The following is a 21931-nucleotide window of genomic DNA, read 5'->3' as shown; positions in this document are numbered from 1 at the left end:
ATAGAGCAAAGCAGAGAACTGAACTATTTGTAATTTTGTAGGATTACAGGTTGAGGCCAGAAGCCAAGAAAGCAGCCCACATGCATTACATTTCACATGTACTAAAACACACTAGCTTACCATATGTTGTTGTGAAGCCTCGCTACTGTTGCAATGTTCTTTGAAGATATCGTCAGCATCCCGTGGTTGCAAATCTAGTTGTTGTAGTTTATTCTGCACCCTCTATTTAGGTAAAATTAATTTTAATCATATGCACTGGTTCGAATTGATCATCAATGGTTCATCTAAACTAATGAAAGAAGAGTGTGTGCTTACACGACAATATATCTGCTTCACTCTATTTTATGCTTGTTCGAGGTGCCAGCCCAAAAAAAAACAAATATTTTTCTTGATGGGGTTGGCAGCTCCATAATTAATAGAAGCATCAAATTAGTCATGAAACTTGGGAAGATCAAGAACACACAAAAAAGTAATAAACAGAGGCTCGGAGCAGTGATGTAATAGCCAGCATCACAAAATGTAGGGTAAAACAAACAAAAAGCAGCGGAACCACATGCTAGTTTGCTGATGTGTAATTAAGCATAGAGAACATGAAGCAGTCTGATAGAACCAATAGGTGGCATTAGAACAACACCATTATCATAAATATAGTATGCAAGAAGTAAAATAGTAAGCAGTGATATCTAGAAAGTATAGTAATACTTAGGACAAAACTAAAGCATATTAACTATATGTGCACTGGTATGTAATTTAGCATATGTAACATGTTCACTGCCAGAAGTATGACCCTACAGGTGCAAGCAGAATAACGTGTCTCCTGAAAAATTGAATGACGCCCTGAAGAAATTCAAAGGTGCGGTGCTTATACTAAGAAAGTGAACGTAGGCGCAGGCCATTGGATAATAGTACCTGATTCTCGGCAGCGTATGTGATGAAGACTCGACTAGATGGCAAGTCGTTCGTCGGCCTGATCTTTCACGATACTAGCAGCAACAAGAAATTCCGTCGAGCAAAGATGCAAGACCGTAAAATCAAAAACTTGCGTCAAGTAGATTGGATCGACTCCATGCACATCAACAACAAAATCCTCACAGATCAGCAATGAAGACGATATTTGGTGTCCCTCGACATGGGTCGTTTAACTTTATTGACTCACGATCAAAAAACAAATCTGCCATTACATGGCCGAAGCCAACCATATTTATGGGCGACCCTAAGCTCACAAACCGACCTGGACTCTATCCTAACATGCAAAACACTCAAGTGCAAAACAAAGAGAAGGAAAACTAGGATTCTCTCTCAGCCATATAACTAGGACTTTCCTAATAAAATAATCCAGCAACATTGTTAATCATGCAGGATCAAGCCTAACCAAAATAGATCACGCACGATCTAACCAACGAAAACAAGACCGTACCATTGTAGTTTCTATTCGGATGAAACTTACTAAAAAAATAAAGAAAATTATGCTACTTAAATTGGAATAGCACCGACCAATGTCTAACTTGGAGTATGAAAATTAGGCGTGACTTCTTTAGCTGGTGGTTCTGATGATGGTACTTTCATTGTAATTTGACCGATTGTCAAACTATTTGAGTTGATAACTTAATCTCTTTTCGCACAGCTGGTCACATCATCCCCTCCTCCTTGAAAAAAACCGTCCTCAGTTTTGCGGTAGATTTCATGTAATTCTTCAGTGAAACAGTTGTGTCCACCATGGTTTCTCCCATAAACATAGATCGCAGAACATGTCATCTTCCGGCTTTCCAAAAAGAGTATGTATTGGACCGTCCCTCATGTGTGGCACGATGGTCATTTTGCCACGGTCTCCCCAACAATAAGTGACATGCATCCATCGGCAATACATCACAAATCACTGTATCAATATAGTCACCAACCGAAAAATTGTGACACACCTTGTGAGTAACTTTCAGTTTCCCCGACTGATATAACCATTCGACGCAGTGGGGTTGTGGGTGCTTCCAGGTAGGCAAAGCTAAAGCATCCACCAAGTCCTTGCTAACCGCGTTGGTGTAGCTTCCTCCATCTATGATCAACTTACAATTAGTGTTGTTGATTTTGCACTGAGTTTAAAAAATATTCGATCGCTACCCCTTATCCTCAGTGCGATCTTCTTGCACCCGTTGCACCATCAAAGAAGGATATGATTTAGCAGCTTCAAAACTCGCAACCACATTTTCAACATCTTCAGATTTTTCACTAAAAGTGTCAAAAACTGCCTCTTCATCACTAGCGGATGCATAGCCATCTCTTGTGAGCAACACTCTTTTCTCATTAGGACATTCACGCCTCATATGCCCCCTTCCTCCACACTTGAAACACTCTATATTACTAGTATGTGTGGCCGACTGTGCACTAGAATCAACTCTTGACAATCCTGATTTTAAAGCATCCTTTTGCACGGAAGCTTGAGAGGGATTAGATGTCGCTGTCCTCGAGCTAGAACCGACATCCTCACTCTTTTGTTACGAGCGTCGCCATGTGTTCAAAGTGGTACTAGGAACTATGCTGACTTGGCGTCGCATAACCTGCTATTCCGCACGCACAGCTTGGTGCACAAGATCTTGTATGTTGTAGTAGACCACCATCTCAACACGATCCTGCACCTCAATATTTAGACCATTAAAGAAATGTGCCATAGTCGCCTCCGGATCCTCCATTGTCCTTGTACGTATCATAAGCAATTCCATCTCCTTGTAATATTCATCTACACTCATATTACCTTGAGAGAGCCGCTGCAACTTGTTATACATATCTCTTCTATAGTGCTCAGGAACGAAACGTCGCCTCATGAATTCTTTCATCTCTCGCCAAGTCATTGGACGATGTCGCGACCGGAAAATTTGATTCCACCAAATTAGCGCGTAACCCGTGAACTCAATTCCAGCAAGTTGAACTTTCTTCTCTTCGCTATAATGATGGGCATCAAAAATTTGATCAACGCGCATCTCCCACTCCAAATAAACTTCTGATTCGCACTTGCCAGTGAACGTAGGAATTGAAACTTTTATGCGCCCAATTCCATCATCCAAAGGAACATGCGCAGCTTGACCCACACAGTCATGCGCTCCGCCACGAGCGGAAGTTTCAGGACGGGGCTCATAGTGCCGCGGTCGTGGCGCATACCCCGCCTCATGGTCAACTCCGTCTTTGACGCCATCATCTCCAGCATGAGGTTGTGCCGCCAAACGGCGATCATGCACGCCGGCATGTCCCTCGCGAGCCGGTGGTGCATAACGCAATGGAGCAGCCAGAGCAGTCTGTGGTGGTGCAGAATTCGTTGCCGGCATATTGATGATGTCTGCCAAACCACCGAACTGAGTGATCAGGACATCTATCCTTTTGCCGAGCGCATCATGACATTGCTTGATGTAGTTGCACGTGTGGTCAAAACCATCCCGAATATTTTGCGGAATATCATCCGCATACACTGGGCGTACTATTTCCTCAGAATCAGCGGCAACCTCATCACCCTTGTTGACCGAGGTTGACATCTTGATCAACACAGTACCGTGAACAACCTTAGCTCTGAATACCACTTGACAAAGACTCGACTAGATGGCGAGTCGTTCGTCAGCCCAATCTTTCACGATACTAGCAACAACAAGAAATTCTTGTCAAGCAAAGATGCAAGACCGTAAGATCAAAAACTTGTGTCAAGTAGATTGGATCGACTCCACGCACAACAACAACAAAATCCTCAATGATCAGCAGTGAAGACGATATTTGGTGTCCCTCGACATGGGACGTTTTCTGTAACTTTATTGACTCACGATCAAAAAACAAATCTGCCGTTACATGGCCGAAGCCAGCCATATTTATGGGCGACTCTGAGCTCACAAACCGACCTGGACTCTATCCTAACGTGCAAAACAAAGAGAAGGAAAACTAGGACTCTCTCTCTCTCAGCCATATAACTAGGACTTTACTAATAAAATAATCCGACAACATTGTTAATCATGCAGGATCAAGCCTAACCAAAATAGATCACGCAGGATCTAACCAACCAAAACAAGACTGTACCATTGTAGTTTCTATTTGGATGAAACTTACTAAAAAATAAAGAAAATTACGCTACTTGAATTGGAATAGCACCGACCAATGTCCAACTTGGAGCACGAAAATTAGGCATGACTTCTTCAGCTGGTGGTTCTGATGATGGTACTTTCATTGTAATTTGGCGATTGTCAAACTATTTGAGTTGATAACTTGATCTCTTTTTGCATGACTGGTCACATCAGTATGGGTATCGTTGTCATACTTGATAGCTAAGGATCGTCGATGGTGCTCGTGTTGCGGTTGAGTTTGGGCCGGATGTCGCCGTCGCTGAAGCGGTTCTGGTGCTTTGGTTGCGGCGCCTGTTGACATACAAGAAAGCTCATCTGTGGTAAGTGAACAGTTGCACGATAAAGAAGAGAAAAATTGAAGGAGTACAAATCGAAATAACCCGATGAGGCTGCGTCGTCAGTAAAGCAAGGCCGGTGGAGTTGAATATAGCGTCCGTGGAGCGGGTCCAGTGCAGTGCACGAAGGCTTCGGCGGGCGTGGTGTATAGTGCTTTCGGTGAGGCAGATTTGTTGACGAGGGCTTGTATGAAGGGCCAGCGATGGGGCAGATGAGGGAGTCAGTGAAGGGCCTACATTGTGGTGGACGAGGGCGCCGGTTAAGAAGATCCGGTGCGGTGGACCATGATGGCGGTTAAGGAGATCTGGAGCGGTGGACAAGCCAGTCGGTGAAGCGGCTCTGGTGAAGTGGTGAGTTGGCAGTTGGGGGTTCCAAGGTGCGGAAGGTAGATCCGGCGGGGTGTGAGGTCCACTGCTGCGGCAGAGGACTAGATTCAGCGGCTTGCCGTGTTTGGGGGGTGGGGGTCAGGGAGGGGAAGCGCAGGGGCTCTGGGGAAGAATGTTGGGGGCAAAGAGGGGAAAATAATGGAGTTACCAAAGCAGCCCTTTTTCGTTCATGTGGTAGGGGTAAAACAGGAATATCGCAGGGCTAAACTTTTGGGCATGAGATATTTCAATGTGAGCGGGAAATTTGAAAGCTTTTGGCGCCTAAAATTATAAGTGTTCTGCTCTTGTACGGCCGACTATAATATCATGGTCGAGAATTTATTTGTTTTGCACGCAAAAAAGTGCAAGTTTTGAAAATCAATGCCTCCAACTCGAAACTTAGATTGTCCATTCAATTCAAATATGGATCATTGAGCTAGTACAAGCAAATACCATCATACGGCCCAATTCAAATGAAATTCCAAATGTGTTTATCCTAAATATGATGACAAAAGCAAAAATGTCTATGTGTATGAATAAAGTGAATGATTATAAAGTTTGAACATGCCCGTATGTGTATATCTCTAGGTTTGATATAAGAATTTGAAATCACGAAATCCCGGCTTAAAAAATGTACATCCATTTAAATGAATTACAAAAGCTAATGATGGAGTTGAATTCCAAAATTCCAATCTTAGGTTTGTAATTCTGGTACATCAAGGAATATCACACATGTTTAAAAATATCATTATTTCATAGTCCAAACCATGAAACAAATTGATCAACAATGAGTTCACACACTATTGACCATATATATATCTCAATTACACTAAAGTCCCTCAAATATAGACACCTAACTCATTATCTAAAGCCACCCACCCCAGCCCCTCTGTCGCCCCCACCCCCCCACACATGCCGTTCTCTCCCCCAGACACGAACACATGAGCACATTAACACCCCCTCTCTTCTAAAGTCCAGACCCCAATATAGGTCTCTTATCACTTTGTCTCTCGGGCATGCACACATCTCTTCCCCCACTCTCCAGGTCATCCGACATCTCTCTTTCCCAAGCACATGCACTATGTAGAGTGTATATTTCCCATATGCATAAAACGTTGCCCCAAACGTCTATCTCCCTAGTTATGTGGTTCTCGCACACTCACCTCACACACCACCCCCAATGCAAACAAGCACACTTTGTCTCCTTGTGCACCACTCTCTCTTTCTATCTCTCCCACATGCGGACCCGCCCCAGCTCCTTCCCTGTATACATATATGCCGTGACTCTTTCCATAGCTCCCTAATGTATCATCGTTCTCAATCTCGCACGTTGTTCTCTACACCATCTATTATAGATCTCTCATGAAGTCCCTATCACACACACGATGACTCGCTTCCCTTGCATCTTCGTACATAGGCCAATTTTGAACAACATCAACATTGTCTCCATATCTATACGCCACTTATGGACACAAACGACCCCTCTCTCCTCCCTCTTTTCCTCTATCTCTCTCCGTATCTAGCTCTCTCTCTCTCACACCTCTCTCCCACACACTCGATGTCTCTTCCAAATAGTCTGCTCCCCGCCCGCACCCATGCTATCCCGCTACTACACATGCCGTTATCTCTCATTGACACACATGTCACACCATTACCCCTTCCATTATACTAGGTTTACATCATTAGTGGTGTCTCTACTCCACATACACACACCCCCTCTCACACAAAAACGCACACACAAACACCCATCTAGCTATCTGGATCCTTTTTTAAGACACACACCCTTGCATATTCTCTATAGCTCTAGATATGTATATATCCCCCCTCTCTAGCTTAGATGCACACCAAAATTCTCCATCTCTCTAACTCACACATCTCTCCCCATGTCCACATGTGTATCTCACACACTCACTCTTTGATTATGTCTATGTGTCTCCACGTTACACAACACAAAGCCCCATGTACATGTCTCTCTCTATCCTCGACACACATAGACACAAAGAATCTCTTATCATTGCCTCAGTCTCTAGACATATCACACACACACACACTCTCTCTCTCACAAACACGCTCAACAAGGGTTTCCCCGTGAATAACTTACAGTCTATTCATCAACAGTCATGGCAGTACGGCGAACACGAGACGTGAAAAATAATAAATCTACACGTGCGTAGACCACCTAGTATGACCACTAGGACTAGAGCAAGCCGAAAGCGCGCCGCCATCCCCCTCCTTATCGGTGACGGGAATACCTTTGTTTTACACAGTCGAGAAGTCATTGTGCTAAGGCCCCACATGTTGAGCCGTTGAATAGAATGTAGATCCTAGTTTACGGAAACAAGTATCGATAATACGTTTGTATCTCCATACTTATATTTCTTCTCTTATAAAAAACCGAGTTGGTGATGATGGTATGCGTGCCATCTTGCAATAGACCATCCAATCTATATCTGACGGATGGAAATTAAACTAAAAGATACCTGCACCTCTCTCCACATTTGCAGACAAGGCCTTCCCTCGTTCATCCTTATCTCCAACAACCTCATTGTTGAGCAATTAAAAAAGGAAGCCTCTAGAACAAACTGGCTTGGTGGCCACTGCCGGCGTCGTCCATCCCCTTGCCTCCGCTTAGTCCGACCACCAATCACCACCACGCCCCACTCCTCTTCACCTTATCTCCTCTTTCTCGAGATATCATTAGTTTTTACACATGGGATTACTTCTGCATGGGTCAATCACAACAAGTGTTTTATAAAAATATGCATCTCGATGTTCCGTGCAATGCACGGACATCTTACTAGTACTCCTACAGAAGACTAAGTTGGTGATGATGGTGTGTGTGCCATCCGTCATTTCTGACCATTAGATCTACATCTAACGACTGCGAGGTAAGTTGTTGCCTTTTCTCACCAACATCCCACTTCTCTACCAATTTGCGGAGAAACCCATAATTAGTATCTTAAAACCAACCACACCCCTCCCTCACCTCACCAAAACAGCCCAAGGAATATTTTCTGATTGAAACATAATATATCTCTAGTGATATATGTATATCAAAATTAGAGTGTTTTGTATCAAGTTTGTGAATAAGTATTATTCTAATTATGATCCGTTGCAATGCACGTGAACATTGCTAGTATTTCCAACCATTCCAAAAAATGCTAGTATTTCCATAGTTTCAAGTTTTCCATCAAGATATTAGTCACTCATGGTTGATATTTACTTTCAATCACGTACACATAGGCACTATGTAACTAGCCTCGCTTATTGGCTTCCAAAGCTTAACTTTCACTCCTACTTATAATATGTAGAGTATTTAACAAAAAACTACCACTTTCAACCAGCCCTAGGAAGAAACTATTGTACAAAAAATAGCAAAAACATACCCAAAATTTCTTAACCGTGCCAAAAACTACTGCCTAGTGCCGATTAGGCTCGTTTGAACCCGTTTATGACAGGGTTGGCCCACACGTCCGTGCTGACGAGGCAGCTTAAACCAACACATTTTGTTTGACCGTTGACACGAGGGACCCGCATCAGACCTTCTATCCTGTTATATTCCCCCTCAAAATCATTATTTTTCCTGAACATTGCTTCAAACAATATAGATGCGTGTTCGTCGGTGGCGCCGGTGACGAGGGAGTTGGCCGCTGCTCCGCCAGACGGGCTGGACGCCGCGCTGGCCTCCGCACGGGTTGGCAGGCTGGCCCGAGCGTGACTCACACGTGAGCAAGCCACCGCGTTGGCCTTCGCTCGAGGTAGGGGTTGGTTTGAGGGTGTTGCAGCACTTCTGCGAGGTAGGGGTTGATGAACTTCTTGAAGAACTGGTCCTTGGGGGCACGTGAAGACGACATGACGACCTGGATCTGTCAAAAAACAAAGACAAGAGATTTTTGCATGATACGGGAGTCAAAACCCCCGGGAGATTATATAATGAATTTTTACCGACCAAAATACGTGTCGTGTATGAAAACAGAGTCCGGAGAGCACACGAGGTGACCACGAGGTAGGGGGGCGCGCCTAGTAGGGTAGGGCGTGCCCTCCACCCTCATGGAGCCCTCATGTCCTTCCCGGACTGCTGCTTATTTTTCTATTTTTCTAAATATTCAAAAATGGAGAAATATTGCCTTAAAAACTGTTTTGGAGTCGGTTTACTTACCGTACCACATACCTATCCCTTTTCGGAGTCTGAAACATTCCGGAAAGTGTCCCTTATGTATTCCTCCGGGGTTACGGTTTCAATAATATTGGTTTCAACATTTATGGGATTACCTGAGATATAATGTTTGATTCTTTGACCGTTCACCACCTTCGGATTTGTGCCTTCGAAGTTGTTGATTTTTATGGCACCGGAATGGTAGACCTCCTCGATAACGTAAGGACCTTCCCATTTAGAGAGAAGTTTTCCTGCAAAAAATCTTAAACGAGAGTTGTATAGCAATACATAATCACCTACATTAAACTCATGCTTTTGTATTCTTTTGTCATGCCATCTTTTAACTTTTTCTTTAAACAACTTGGCATTTTCATAGGCTTGGGTTCTCCATTCATCAAGTGAGCTAATATCAAATAACCTCTTCTCACCGGCAAGTTTGAAATCATAATTGAGTTCTTTAATAGCCCAATAAGCCTTGTGTTCTAGTTCGAGAGGCAAGTGACATGCTTTTCCATAGACCATTTTATAGGGAGACATACCCATAGGATTTTTATATGCAGTTCTATAGGCCCATAATGCATCATCAAGTTTCTTGGACCAATTCTTTCTAGACCTATTAACAATCTTTTGCAAAATTAATTTGACTTCTCTATTACTCAATTCTACTTGACCACTAGACTGAGGGTGATAAGGAGATGCAATTCTATGATTAACATCATATTTAGCAAGCATTTTACGGAAAGCACCATGAATAAAATGTGAACCACATGGTAAAAAAAATGTGAACCACCATCAGTCATTAAATATCCAGGGACTCCAAATCTCGGAAAAATAACTTCTTTAAGCATTTTAATAGAAGTGTTATGATCAACACTACTAGTTGGAATAGCTTCTACCCACTTAGTAACGTAATCAACAACAACTAAAATATGTGTACATCCATTAGAGGAAGGAAAGGGTCCCATATAATCAAAGCCCCAAACATCAAATGGTTCAATAACGAGTGAATAGTTCATAGGCATTTCTTGACGTCTACTAATATTACCAATTCTTTGACATTCATCACAAGATAAGACAAACTTACTGGCATCTTTGAAGAGAGTAGGCCAATAAAAACCAGATTGCAGTACCTTATGTGCAGTTCTATCTCCAGCATGGTGTCCTCCATAAGCTTCGGAGTGACACTTGCGTAGGATCTGTTCCTATTCATGCTCAGGTACACAACGTATAATAACACCATCTACTCCTTCCTTATAAAGATGTGGGTCATCCCAAAAGTAATGCCTCAAATCATAGAAGAACTTTTTCTTTTGCTGGTATGTGAAACTAGGTGGTATAAACTTAGCAACAATGTAATTAGCATAATCAGCATACCATGGAGCAGTATGAGAAGCATTTATGACACTTAGTTGCTCATCTGGAAAGCTATCATCAATAGGAAGTGGGTCATCAAGCACATTTTCTAAGCTAGCCAAGTTGTCTGCAACGGGGTTCTCAGCTCCTTTTCTATCAACAATATGTAAATCAAATTCTTGTAGCAAGAGAACCCATCTAATAAGTCTAGGTTTAGCATCTTTCTTTTCCATGAGATATTTAATAGCAGCGTGATCAGTGTGAATAGTTACTTTAGAATCAACAATATAAGGTCTGAACTTATCACAAGTAAATACAACTGCTAAGAATTCTTTTTCAGTGGTAGCATAATTTCTTTGAGCATTCTCTAGGGTTTTACTAGCATATTGAATCTCTACCTACTAATAAACCAGCGAGCGCTTCTGGTCGCACGTCATGGGCATTTTTGCATAAAAGTCCCTCTGTTTCTTAGAATTCAACCCACACTCCCTTTTTAAGTAACTACCAGAGAAAACGTTTCATTCTTGCAAAAGAGTCCCTGTAGTTTGTCGTATTCAACCCGCCGTCCAATCAGATTTGCAATGAAAAAATAGACACAACCACACACACAAGCTCGCCTCCTCTTCCTCTCGCCCACGAAGTCCTCGCCGCTGCCACCACCCATGCCGGCCGCTTTCGGCGAGCTCCGGAGCCGCGCTGCACGCCCCCAAGCTCACCATGGTCCGCGCCTCCCTCCCCTCTGTCCAGATTCTCCGCTCCCGGCCTCTACCACCCGCTCGCAACCCCACCCCCGTGGCTAGGGTTTCTGGCAAGGGTTTGCCGGCGCGTCTCCGGCGGCCCTAGGTTCATCCCTCCCTCTATCTTGGCCGGGATATGCCACCTCTACACCTCACCTTCTCTTCATATCCTCTACTGCAGATGCAGATGTAGCACACCATGGGAGTTTCCCATCCACCATGGTGGCAGCTTCTTCACGGAGATGTGATGCAAAAGAAGCACAATAGTTCAGTGATGATTAGCTTTGTTTTTTCCCAGTTGAGAATTTGAGGTTGTATGTGTACACTGTCAACAATATTTCCAGAAACAAAATAATCGTGTACATCCTTGTTTGGGGAAAGGTGGGCTGTATAAGCATGGACATTAATCTTCACTTTTTGTGCTATATAAGCATGGACGTTAGGTAGTCAATTTAGCCACATATAGAATTCGTTAGAGTATTACATTTAAATGACTGACACAAGGTTCAGTAGGAATTTGTTACAGTATTACATTTAAATGGCTGACACAAGGTTCAACCAGATATAGAAGGTCACATATCATTTTAGTTGTAATTATTCAAATGGCTGACACAAGGTTCAGTAGGAATAACATTATGGTGTTCCAAATATGCAGCGACATGACTAAAGCTCAAATTTCTAAAGTGTTTGTCGTGCTTGCCATAACAGTGTAGATCTTTTCACATTTTCTGGATTTATTCATGACCGTGGAGTTTTTGTGCCCATCATATGTAGATCTTTTATTGGTAAGTTTGGATGTTGTAGACTGATCCGCTTTGGTAAGTCATGTTTGCCTGCAGGGTGATGATGTTTATGCATCTAGGGAACCATGGAGATTTTACCATGTGATATTTCCTCAAGCAAACTAAGTTATTTTGCAATTTGCTGCTCAAGTTGTGGCTCTTCTGCAGGTATGTCATTGTGGTCCTTTCCACTATATTTATTTGACGTATATACTTCCAAACAATAACTTAGGTTTTGTACTACATGGTAAATGAAATGAAATTTCTAATATGCTAGAACGCACAATGGTAATTGTTAGTTTCATTAGTATTTCTCGGCAAACCCTAATTCTTTCTTGGTCTGCTAAAAATAATTGTTATCAGTTTTTCTTTACATTTTCTATAGAGAAAGTGATGTTTTTAAGAGATATTTCTGTAACATGAGCAATGGTGCTTACTTCTTATATCCCACATATTGTTGAATTATGTGCTTATGAGGCAAAACGGTCATGGCGGTCCTGCACAAGTGGATGAATGACTGGAAGGGGCGGCACCACGATGGTTAAGGTGGTTTATACCCAGCCTGGGAGGACGACCCCCTACAATGGGCACGGAAAGATGTTGCAGTAGCGAACAAGGAGGCGGAGATGCGCAAAGCAGAGTAGGAAAAACATGCTCTGGTCCTCCTCCAAGCCCGCCGGCGACTCCCTAACATGGTATGAGATTGTTACCCCCTGCCGCGTCATCATTACTTGAAGTACAAGGAACCTGACAACAGTGTGAGTGCATTATTTCTGTTATATCTATAGTGCTTCTCTGTCTTTGATCATACATATGCAACAGCCAGATAATCTTAAGAAAAAGGCAGGAGAACTGCCTATTCATGAAGCTGAGATTGGTTAAAATTTATAGTGCGTCTCTGAATTTAAAGGAACAAGGCCTATAACCCAACAAGCCAAAGAAACTACTTGTCCTCAATTGCTCTGCTTGCCTACATAATAATAGGCCCTAAAGTTAATCTCTTGCCAAGCTAAATGACCAACATGTTCACCTGGAGACCTCCCTGTAAACGACTGTATCAACTAGATAGCAGAACAAGGAAGTAGGAAGAAGGCAATAAGCAATTCATATGGATTATCCCTGAATGTTATCCTGGAGTCTGATATACGTAAATTTTTTTCTTGCTTAATTAAATGGCAGAGCTCCAGCCTTTTTCTCCTAAAAAAGACATGGTCATTCCCTTGAGTAGTTGCATAAAAAACACGGACAAACATGAGAGAAGAAAATAGAAAATATTGTTAAGCTTTGTTTGTTATTAGTTGCATAATGAAGATTGAAATTTGATAGTTCACTTCCTCTCGATGTCTCCATCTTACTATCTTTGTTTGCAAAGTTAAATAAACCTGTTCACTTTGAGGCTACAATTAGTGATGATGCCTGACCTACATGATTAGCATACAAAATAAGAAAATGGAATGGTTTGTTACCCTTTTGATTTCTCTGTGGATCAATGGTTACTTTGCATTCAATTTGGACCCATTAAAAAAATCATTTTGCGAAATACCATGTGGGATAACTTAGCTGTTGAAAATTTGCATGCATATGATTTTTAGTAGAGTTATACAAGTTGTTACATAAATGTTAATTGCCATTTAGATTTAACCAATCACGAGGACTAGGATGTTGAGGAAGATGGTGAATGGGAAGCTCCAACCATATGCAAAAGGAACAATTTCAAATCCTAAGTGCAAGGACCATGTACGCAAAAGGTATAACTGCAATTGTACAACTAGAATGGTAACTGTTCTAGACAAGCGAACATAAACATTGTTGAAGTTGCACGTATGTGTAAATTTTTGTGTTGGGAAAACATTCAGATTGGAGGTGAACGAGGATGACTCAAGCATTACAAAGAACAGTTGGTAAACAATGTACCGGTCTCAGCTGACCTTATGTATCTTGCAGTGTCAGTGCCATACTTCTGTACATAAAACGATGGAACCGGCACCAATCACTTGAACGGGCATGTTGATTTGGTTTTCCTGTCTATGTGCCTTGAGCATTTCTTCCTCTACACCAGGCAATGATTGAGGATTCACGGATATATTGAGATCAACTTTTCGATGCAATTTGGATGATCAAATCACACTACTATCTGAGCATATATGAGATGTTCGCACAGTAAGTTTTAATTTATGATTGTTTTTCATATACCCTTTTACTTTTTAATCCAGTTCGGGTGAACAATATTGTTTAGGTGATTGTGAAAATGCAGGCTACATTTTTAAATGTTCATAAGGTTTGTGAACATACAATTTACTACATGAAGGATGTGCCTGGCTTCCATGTTGAAGTAGTAGGACTATTTCCACATATGCGAGAGAAGAACTATGATCGGGTAAATTGAACCGCACTGGTGCTAATTTTATCCTTTGTTTATTGTAGCCAAAATATGAATTCTGTTGGTTGCATCATTTCTTCTGACAGAATCATTCTTGTGTAATTTGTGCAGAGGTACTATGTATGCTTGATCTAATTTAGACATCAACAATTATGTATCTAAAAGCTGGAGTTCTCCTTGAACATTGTACTATATATATGATTGAAATGAGTTGCATGTTGTTGGTGACGGCGAGTTGAACCAATGGAAGCGGCTGTAATGGTAAGATAGAGAAGATGGCCGTGGGAGAAAAAGAGGACGGCAGTAATGGTAAAGAAGAGAAGATCATTGATGTAAAAGGAGGACATGTGTTGGACCTAGCATGTCTAAATACAAGCATGTGGTCATAAGTATTTTCTTTTCCTTACAAACGATAGTTGGTTATTTGGCTTCACAACCTCCATATTTCAATTTGGCATGCAACACATGTACATGCATGTTTTGTCTTCAGGTGAAGACTTTAATTGGTTAGTCTATTAGTCTATTTTTTTCCAAACGGAGGCAAAAGATTTGCCTCATTCATTAAATAAGAGAGAAGAGTTTTAGAATGTTACAAATGACCCACATGCCTGGCATGGCAACTACTCGCGCACAAGAATACACCCCGGTTTTTTAGCTCCCGCGAGAACCCAAAGCTTGATGTTGTTGATGATAGCACAGAGAAGGACCAGAGGCGGCGCGCTCTTGCGTCGGAAGACCCAAGTATTACTCTCGTTCCAGATTGTCCAAGAGACAAGCATTGTAAGCGAGGCCAAGGCTCGTCGGTTTGGGTTTTGCAAGCAGGTTCGCTTTTCCCATCATTCCAAAATGGATCCATCCAAGTGCCAAGAGGAGGTGTCGATGTGCTAGACCGAATTCAAGGATGGCCGAGTTCCATAGCCTTATGGTGTAGCGGCATTTGTAGAAGAGGTGTGCACCCGTCTCGCCAACACGTTTGCAAAGCGGGCAAAGTCCACAGTTTTGCCAACCGCACCACTCCAATCTGTCAGCTATCCAAATCTGAGCGTCTATTGGTGTGTGTGTGTGTGTGGATGAAGAATGGCCATTACCGTTGCTTAGGAGCATATTTTTTTGTGGGAGGCACGTGGTGGGTTGGGAATTGAGGATTGGGTGAGAGATTGATCGATTATTTATATGTATATATGTCATGTGAACTATATTTATTTTCCCGTGGCAACGCACGGGCACCTTACTAGTAACATTTAATTTCTTATCAACTCTTTGTCCTAGAACAACACCTAAAGCATAATCACTAGCATCACACATAATTTCCAAGGGTAAATTCCAATCAGGTGGCTGAACAATAGGTGCAGTAATCAATGCTTTCTTAAGTATTTCAAATGCTTCTACACAATCATCATCAAAGACAAATGGTATATCTTTTTGTAATAAATTAGTCAGAGGCCGAGAAATTTTTGAGAAGTCCTTAATGAACCTCCTATAAAAACCGGCATGACCAAGGAAACTTCTTATACCTTTGATGTCCTTGGGACATGACATCTTTTCAATAGCATCAACCTTGGCTTTATCAACTTCAATACCTCTTTCAGAAACTTTATGCCCCAAGACAATACCTTCATTGACCATAAAGTGACATTTTTCCCAATTCAAGACAAGATTAGTTTCTTCGCATCTCTGCAAAACTCGATCAAGGTTGCTTAAGCAATCATCAAAAGAAGATCCATAGATGGAAAAGTCGTCCATGAAAACCTCACAAATCTTTTAACAGAAGTCAGAGAATATAGCCATCATGCATCTTTGAAAGGTAGCAGGTGCATTACATAAACCAAAAGGCATACGTCTATAAGCAAAAGTACCAAAAGGGCATGTAATAGTAGTCTTTGATTGATCTTTGGCTGACACATGTATTTGAGAGAAACCAGAATAACCATCTAGAAAGCAAAAATGTGTATGTTTGGACAATCTTTCTAGCATTTGATTGATAAAAGGTAAGGGGTAATGATCCTTTTTAGTAGCCTTATTTAATCTGCAGAAATCAATTACCATCCTATAACCTGTAATAATTCTTTGAGGAATCAATTCATCTTTATCATTAGGAACAACATTAATACCTCCCTTCTTAGGGACACAATGGACAGGGCTTACCCACTGACTATCAGCAACGGGATAAATTATACCAGCCTCAAGGAGCTTTAGTATCTCCTTTCTTACCACTTCTTTCATTTTAGGATTCAACCGGCGTTGATGATCACGAACTGGTTTAGCATCTTCTTCCAAATTAATTTTATGTTGACATAAAATGGGACTAATGCCCTTAAGATCATCAAGAGTATACCCAATAGCAACACTGTTGTCGGTGTCAAAACCGGCGGATCTCGGGTAGGGGGTCCCGAACTGTGCGTCTAAGGCGGATGGTAACAGGAGGCAGGGGACACGATGTTTTACCCAGGTTCGGGCCCTCTTGATGGAGGTAAAACCCTACGTCCTGCTTGATTATTCTTGATAATATGTGTAGTACAAGAGTTGATCTACCACGAGATCGGGGAAGCTAAACCCTAGAAGCTAGCCTATGGTATGATTGTCTAATGTGCTATGGACTAAAACCCTCCGGTTTATATAGACACCGGAGGGGGCTAGGGTTACACAAGGTCGGTTACAAAGGAGGAGATATACATATCCGTATTGCCTAGCTTGCCTTCCACGCCAATTAGAGTCCCATCCGGACACGGGACAAAGTCTTCAATCTTGTATCTTCATAGTCCAACAGTCCGACCAAAGGATATAATCCGGCTATCCGGAGACCCCCTAATCCAGGACTCTCTCAGTAGCCCCTGAACCAGGCTTCAATGATGATGAGTCCGACGCGCAGTGTTGTCTTCGGCATTGCAAGGCGGGTTCCTCCTCCGGTTACACCACGGAAGAATTTGAATACAAGGATAGTGTCCGACCCTGCAAAATAAGTTCCACATACCACCGTAGAGAGAATAATATTTCCACAAATCCAATCTGCTGACACGTTTTGGCAGCATGACATCATGCCATGGCCCGGTAATTATTCGAACCGTTCTTCCTTAACCAGCCCCGCACATAACGCGAGGCGGTTTCTTGACACGTCTTGCCAGAGCAGAGATCGTGTTCCCCTTATTACGGGATTCTCATCAATACGGACGTGGGTAACCCAACCACGCCATCAATTACGGTGCTTGGGGGATAAGCGAGTTTTACTAGGTAAGTGGGGGCGTATAGTTTAGCCCGCCCTTATAAAGGGATAAGATCTCACCTTTTTCTACCCACGCCTTCTTCCTCCTTGCTCATCCATTCTCGCGCACTCGAGCTCCAGCGCCCAAGTCCGCATCCTCCTCCTCAACTCTCTCCAAAACATGTCCGGAGCGGGAGGAAAGTGGATGGCCTCCTCCGTCACGGAGGGGCACATCAAAAAGTTGCGTGGAGCCGGATATTTAGCCGCGGACATCGCGCACCGGCTGCCAGCCGCGGGGCAGGCCATCCCTACCCCAGAACCTCACGAGAGGGTGGTCTTCCTCCCCCACTTCGTCCGCGGACTGGGGTTTCCCCTCCATCCATTTGTCCGCGGCCTCATGTTCTATTATGGGCTGGAATTTCATGATCTAGCCCCGAACTTCATCCTCAACATCTCGGCGTTCATCGTTGTGTGCGAGGCCTTCCTCCGCATTCGGCCCCACTTCGGCCTGTGGCTAAAGACCTTCAATATCAAGCCGAAGGTGGTGGGCGGCCAACAAGCGGAATGCAGCGGAGCCATGGTGGGCAAAATGCCCAACATTGGATGGCTCGAGGGCTCCTTCATGGAGACCGTAAAGGGGTGGCAATCGGGGTGGTTCTACATCACCAAGCCACGCGACACCAACTGGGTGGCAGCCCCCGAGTTTCGATCTAGAATCCCCACACGGCTCACATCCTGGAAGGAGAAGGGCCTGTCCTGGGGTTCATTAGTGGAGCTGGACGGACTCCAGAAATGTATCTGGAACATGACAAGCAAGAAACTTAAGCTTGTCAACATAGTCCAAGTCACTCTTCCGCCGGATCCTCCCATGTCAGTAACGGGATTTAAACTTATGGGAGTTCGACCCGGCCTGACACCAAACTGTAAGCGAGCTCTTCGACACGATGCACAAAGACGTCTGGAGGGTGCTGTTCAAGGGCGCCGAGGTCCCTCCCTCTCTCATTGAGGACCGCGGGCTAAGCGCGAAGCGCCGTGCGAATCCGGTAAGTTCTGTAAATTTGGTAGGATATTTATTTCCCATAGCTTAACCATGTGTGGTGTCTGATCTCTCATGCCTTTAACAGTACTGGGTGGGGCCATCGGAGAAGATCGACTGTCCGGCCCCCCTGCCCGAAGACACCGCGGACGCTCTCCTGACGGAGATGCTGACTCTGGCTCCTTATAAGGTGCCGGAGAAGACCAAGAAGAAGGCCAAGGGAACCCGAAAGAGTTCCCAGTGCCAGGTGGTATCGGACTCATCGTCCGATAACTCCGCGACGCACTCCTCCCATGAAGGTGAGGAGGAAGATGAAGATGCTCCCCCTCCAGCCGGGGGAGACAAGAAAAGGAAGGCCGCCCCGATCGGGGAGGCTGAAGGGTCCAAAAAGGGAAGGACTCTTCTTCCAGACTGCTCCACCACCGCCGCCGAAGGCGACGACGAGTGGCTGCTCAGGGCCAAGCCCCTGGCGAAGTCATAAGTATTCGGACACCAGAGTAACTCATAGCATACCTTTGTCACACTACTTCTCCTAACGCCGAATATGATTATGCAGACCGCCCCAAGCCCGTATCGACGTATCCTCGTCGGACGGCTCCTTGGATTCGTCGGATATGGATAGCGATCCACTTCCGACCGCCTCCTCCCCTCGCCCTACGGACAATGCCGAGGTATTGTCTCAAGGGGCACCAAGCCGGGGGGAGACAGTCCCGGAGGCGCCTCAAGGCGACCTTCCGGACTCCAGGAGCAAAGGAAGCAAGGCTCCCGGGGGCTCCCAGTTCGGCTCTCAGCCGAACATCGCGCCGGAACCTCCAGTGGTTCCGGACTCGGGCAGGCGGCCCCCTTCCAAAAGGGGTAAGACGCCCGTGCCGGTGACCTCTGCCCATCCAGAGGCACCGAACGACCTGCTGGGAGCACTTCGCGGCGCTTCCATCAACGAAGAGCACCACACTATTATGAGTGCGGTGATTAAGAAGGTTTAGTCCGCCAAGAGCAGACTGACTGAAGCCTATGCCAGCCTTCTAACAGGCTTTGAGGTACGTATTTAAAATACAGGGGAAAATATTACCGCATAGACAGTAGCCCCTGATGCTCTGTTTGGTGTTCATGAACAAAAGCCGAACAAAGGATCAAATAATATCTGCAGGAGTCTAATATAGGTATGTCTATATACGTATGCAGGCTTCGTTGCTGACCTCTGCCGCACTGACTACGGAGGTCGCCACACTGAAGCGGGACCTTGAGGGGTCTGAGAAAGAGCTTGGCCTTGCCAAGAGGCAGCTCGAGGAGAACAAAGGTACGTGATACGTTGTCTATAGATATATATGTATACAAAAAAAATATGCGATTGCAAAATGACAGGATCATCTTGAATTTGCCAGGGGCCACGACCAAAGTGGCGACCCTGAAGCAAGCACTGTCCGAGGCCGAAAACAAAGCGGCCCAGGAGCGCGCCGAGCGAGAAAAGCAAGAGGCACGGGTGGGTGAGGTGCAGCAAGAGCTCCGGGCTCTCGTGACGAAGCACGAGGCTTTGGAGCTTGACTTGAAGACGCGAGAGTCTGAGCTTGCTGCGGCCCTTGAGAGCGCAAAGAATGCCAAGGCTGAAGCCCACAAGGCCCTCCAGGAGATTGAGGCGATGAGGAAGATAGTGGCAGGTAAGGCATTCAATATGCAAAGCAATCATGTGACAGTAAATTACTTGTTACTTACCCGAGTCCAGAGCTCTCCAGGAGCATTCGCAGATTTGCCCAGCAGCGTGTCGGATGCCGCAAGGTTTTACCAGGCCGAGGAGGGAAGCTCAACGGAGAAGCTGTTCTGGTCTCAGTATACTGGGACCGAACACCCGATGCCTGTGAGCGACCAGCTAAAGCAACTGGTCAAGCTACACAAGACGGCCGAATAGGCCATGAGGGGCCATATAGTCTGGATGTGGCCTGGCGACGCCCTTCCCAACAGCTACTTCGGCCTGGTGAGGCGGCTTGTGGATGCCTACCCACGGGTGGAAGTCATCAAGCGGTCCGTCTGCATCGAAGGTGCATGCCGGGCTTTTGCCCGTGCAAAGGTGCACTGGGCCAAGATGGACGCCGAGAAGCTGGTGAAGGAGGGGCCTCCGCAGGGCAAGGAGCATCGCCACCCCGAGATGTACTATGAGGGTGTCCTGAAGGGTGCCCGTCTTGTAGAGGACGAGTGTGCGAAAGATGTAATACTTGAATGAACTTGCTCGTGTGATCCTGTATTATGAAAACTTGTTCATATGCGCTATGCAACGCTTGTTTGAATTTAAAATATTACCTTCTGTTCGGCTGCTTATCTTATCTGAGAGATGGCTAGTCGTCGGCTTCTGCCCCCGTGCCACGAGTGCTGGGGTGTTCGGGATAATCCTGAGCACTCTTGTTCCCAAATTTGGGTCCTTCAAGGGAGGTGCTCAGCACAATGAACAAGGCAATCGAACTATAATGCTTTATCACTCTCACTTAGCCATAGAATTCTATAATTTTAATTTTTGGTGAAGCCCCTAGTATTCGGAAGGCCGAATTCGGGGCGCTATACACGCCTTAAGCCGGACAAAGCCGATTCCTCGCTCTAAGCGGCATAAGTCTTTAGGGACTCGAAACCTCTCGAACAGCGACCACTCTCTCGCCTTATCATGACAGTCAGTTTTAGCTTTCTCTACTAAGGTGCTTAGCCCAGCAGAACCGGGGCACAATCGCAGTAGTTCTCCCAGTGCTACCTTAGCCGATATAGCGGAACGTAAGGTACCAAAACATGGGAGCCGGGCAAACCCAACTATTGACCCAAGACATGATTCGAAGCTGATGCATATAATGCTATAAGTTCGGGGTGCCACACTGTCTAAAGTGTTCGGACTTCTCACGCCGTACTATGGGGTATGCTTAAGCCCCTAGCGTATTGGCCGTACCAGAGTGTACGGGTGGTGGATGTCATGAATGAACATATGTATATATATTAAAAAAAGAAGAATAGAGAATGCAATAATAGTCTAGTGCTATGCATTGTTTATTCAAAAAGGTGCGCTAAAGCACAATGATACAAGTAGTGTGATAAGCAAAAAGTAGGACTATTTGACATGTCCCCTCCAAGGGCAAGCTGAGGAATGGTATTAAAGCAAGTATTTCACTCGTTATCATAATCCACCTGGGAGTACCATGGTGCGACGTAGCTTTCTGCCCCTTGGTTGCTGCATCATGTGTTTGGCCATCATACGGTCGGACAGGGTTTCCAAAGAATGAAGTCCTGAAAGAGATAAAAATAACAAAGCGGGAAGCCCCTAGTGCGGTTAAGCCGCGTCTTGGGGCATGCCGTAGTCGTGCCCCCTCCCCACCTATGCCCATGGTATTTTCAATGCGTAGTTATGTACGCGTGGCACGGATTTTGCCGTTTGGCCGGTACTGGGGTGGGGTACGCATTGCTATGCGAGCTCGGAACATGGCAGGCGGTCTTGTTGCCGATTACTCTGGGCGCGCTGTAACGCCCCGAG

General features: G+C 44.6%; 1 long non-coding RNA gene across 2 annotated transcripts; it reads left to right on the top strand.

Moving 5' to 3' along the window:
- Positions 1-10952: 10952 nt before the first annotated feature.
- On the top strand, positions 10953-14691 carry LOC123150958 (uncharacterized). 2 transcript variants are annotated; one of them, XR_006475431.1, is made up of 7 exons: positions 10953-11141; positions 11217-11985; positions 12295-12512; positions 13453-13565; positions 13674-13977; positions 14072-14194; positions 14309-14691. It is a non-coding gene; the product is annotated as an uncharacterized lncRNA (long non-coding RNA). The 2 variants fall into 2 exon arrangements; XR_006475430.1 differs by having other exon boundaries at positions 10956-11141; positions 13762-13977; positions 14309-14689.
- Positions 14692-21931: the final 7240 nt, after the last annotated feature.

This window comes from Triticum aestivum, chromosome 7A, assembly GCF_018294505.1.
Source record: "Triticum aestivum cultivar Chinese Spring chromosome 7A, IWGSC CS RefSeq v2.1, whole genome shotgun sequence".
In the NCBI taxonomy this organism is placed as follows: domain Eukaryota; kingdom Viridiplantae; phylum Streptophyta; class Magnoliopsida; order Poales; family Poaceae; genus Triticum; species Triticum aestivum.
This window is presented reverse-complemented; position numbering and strand designations above follow the sequence as displayed.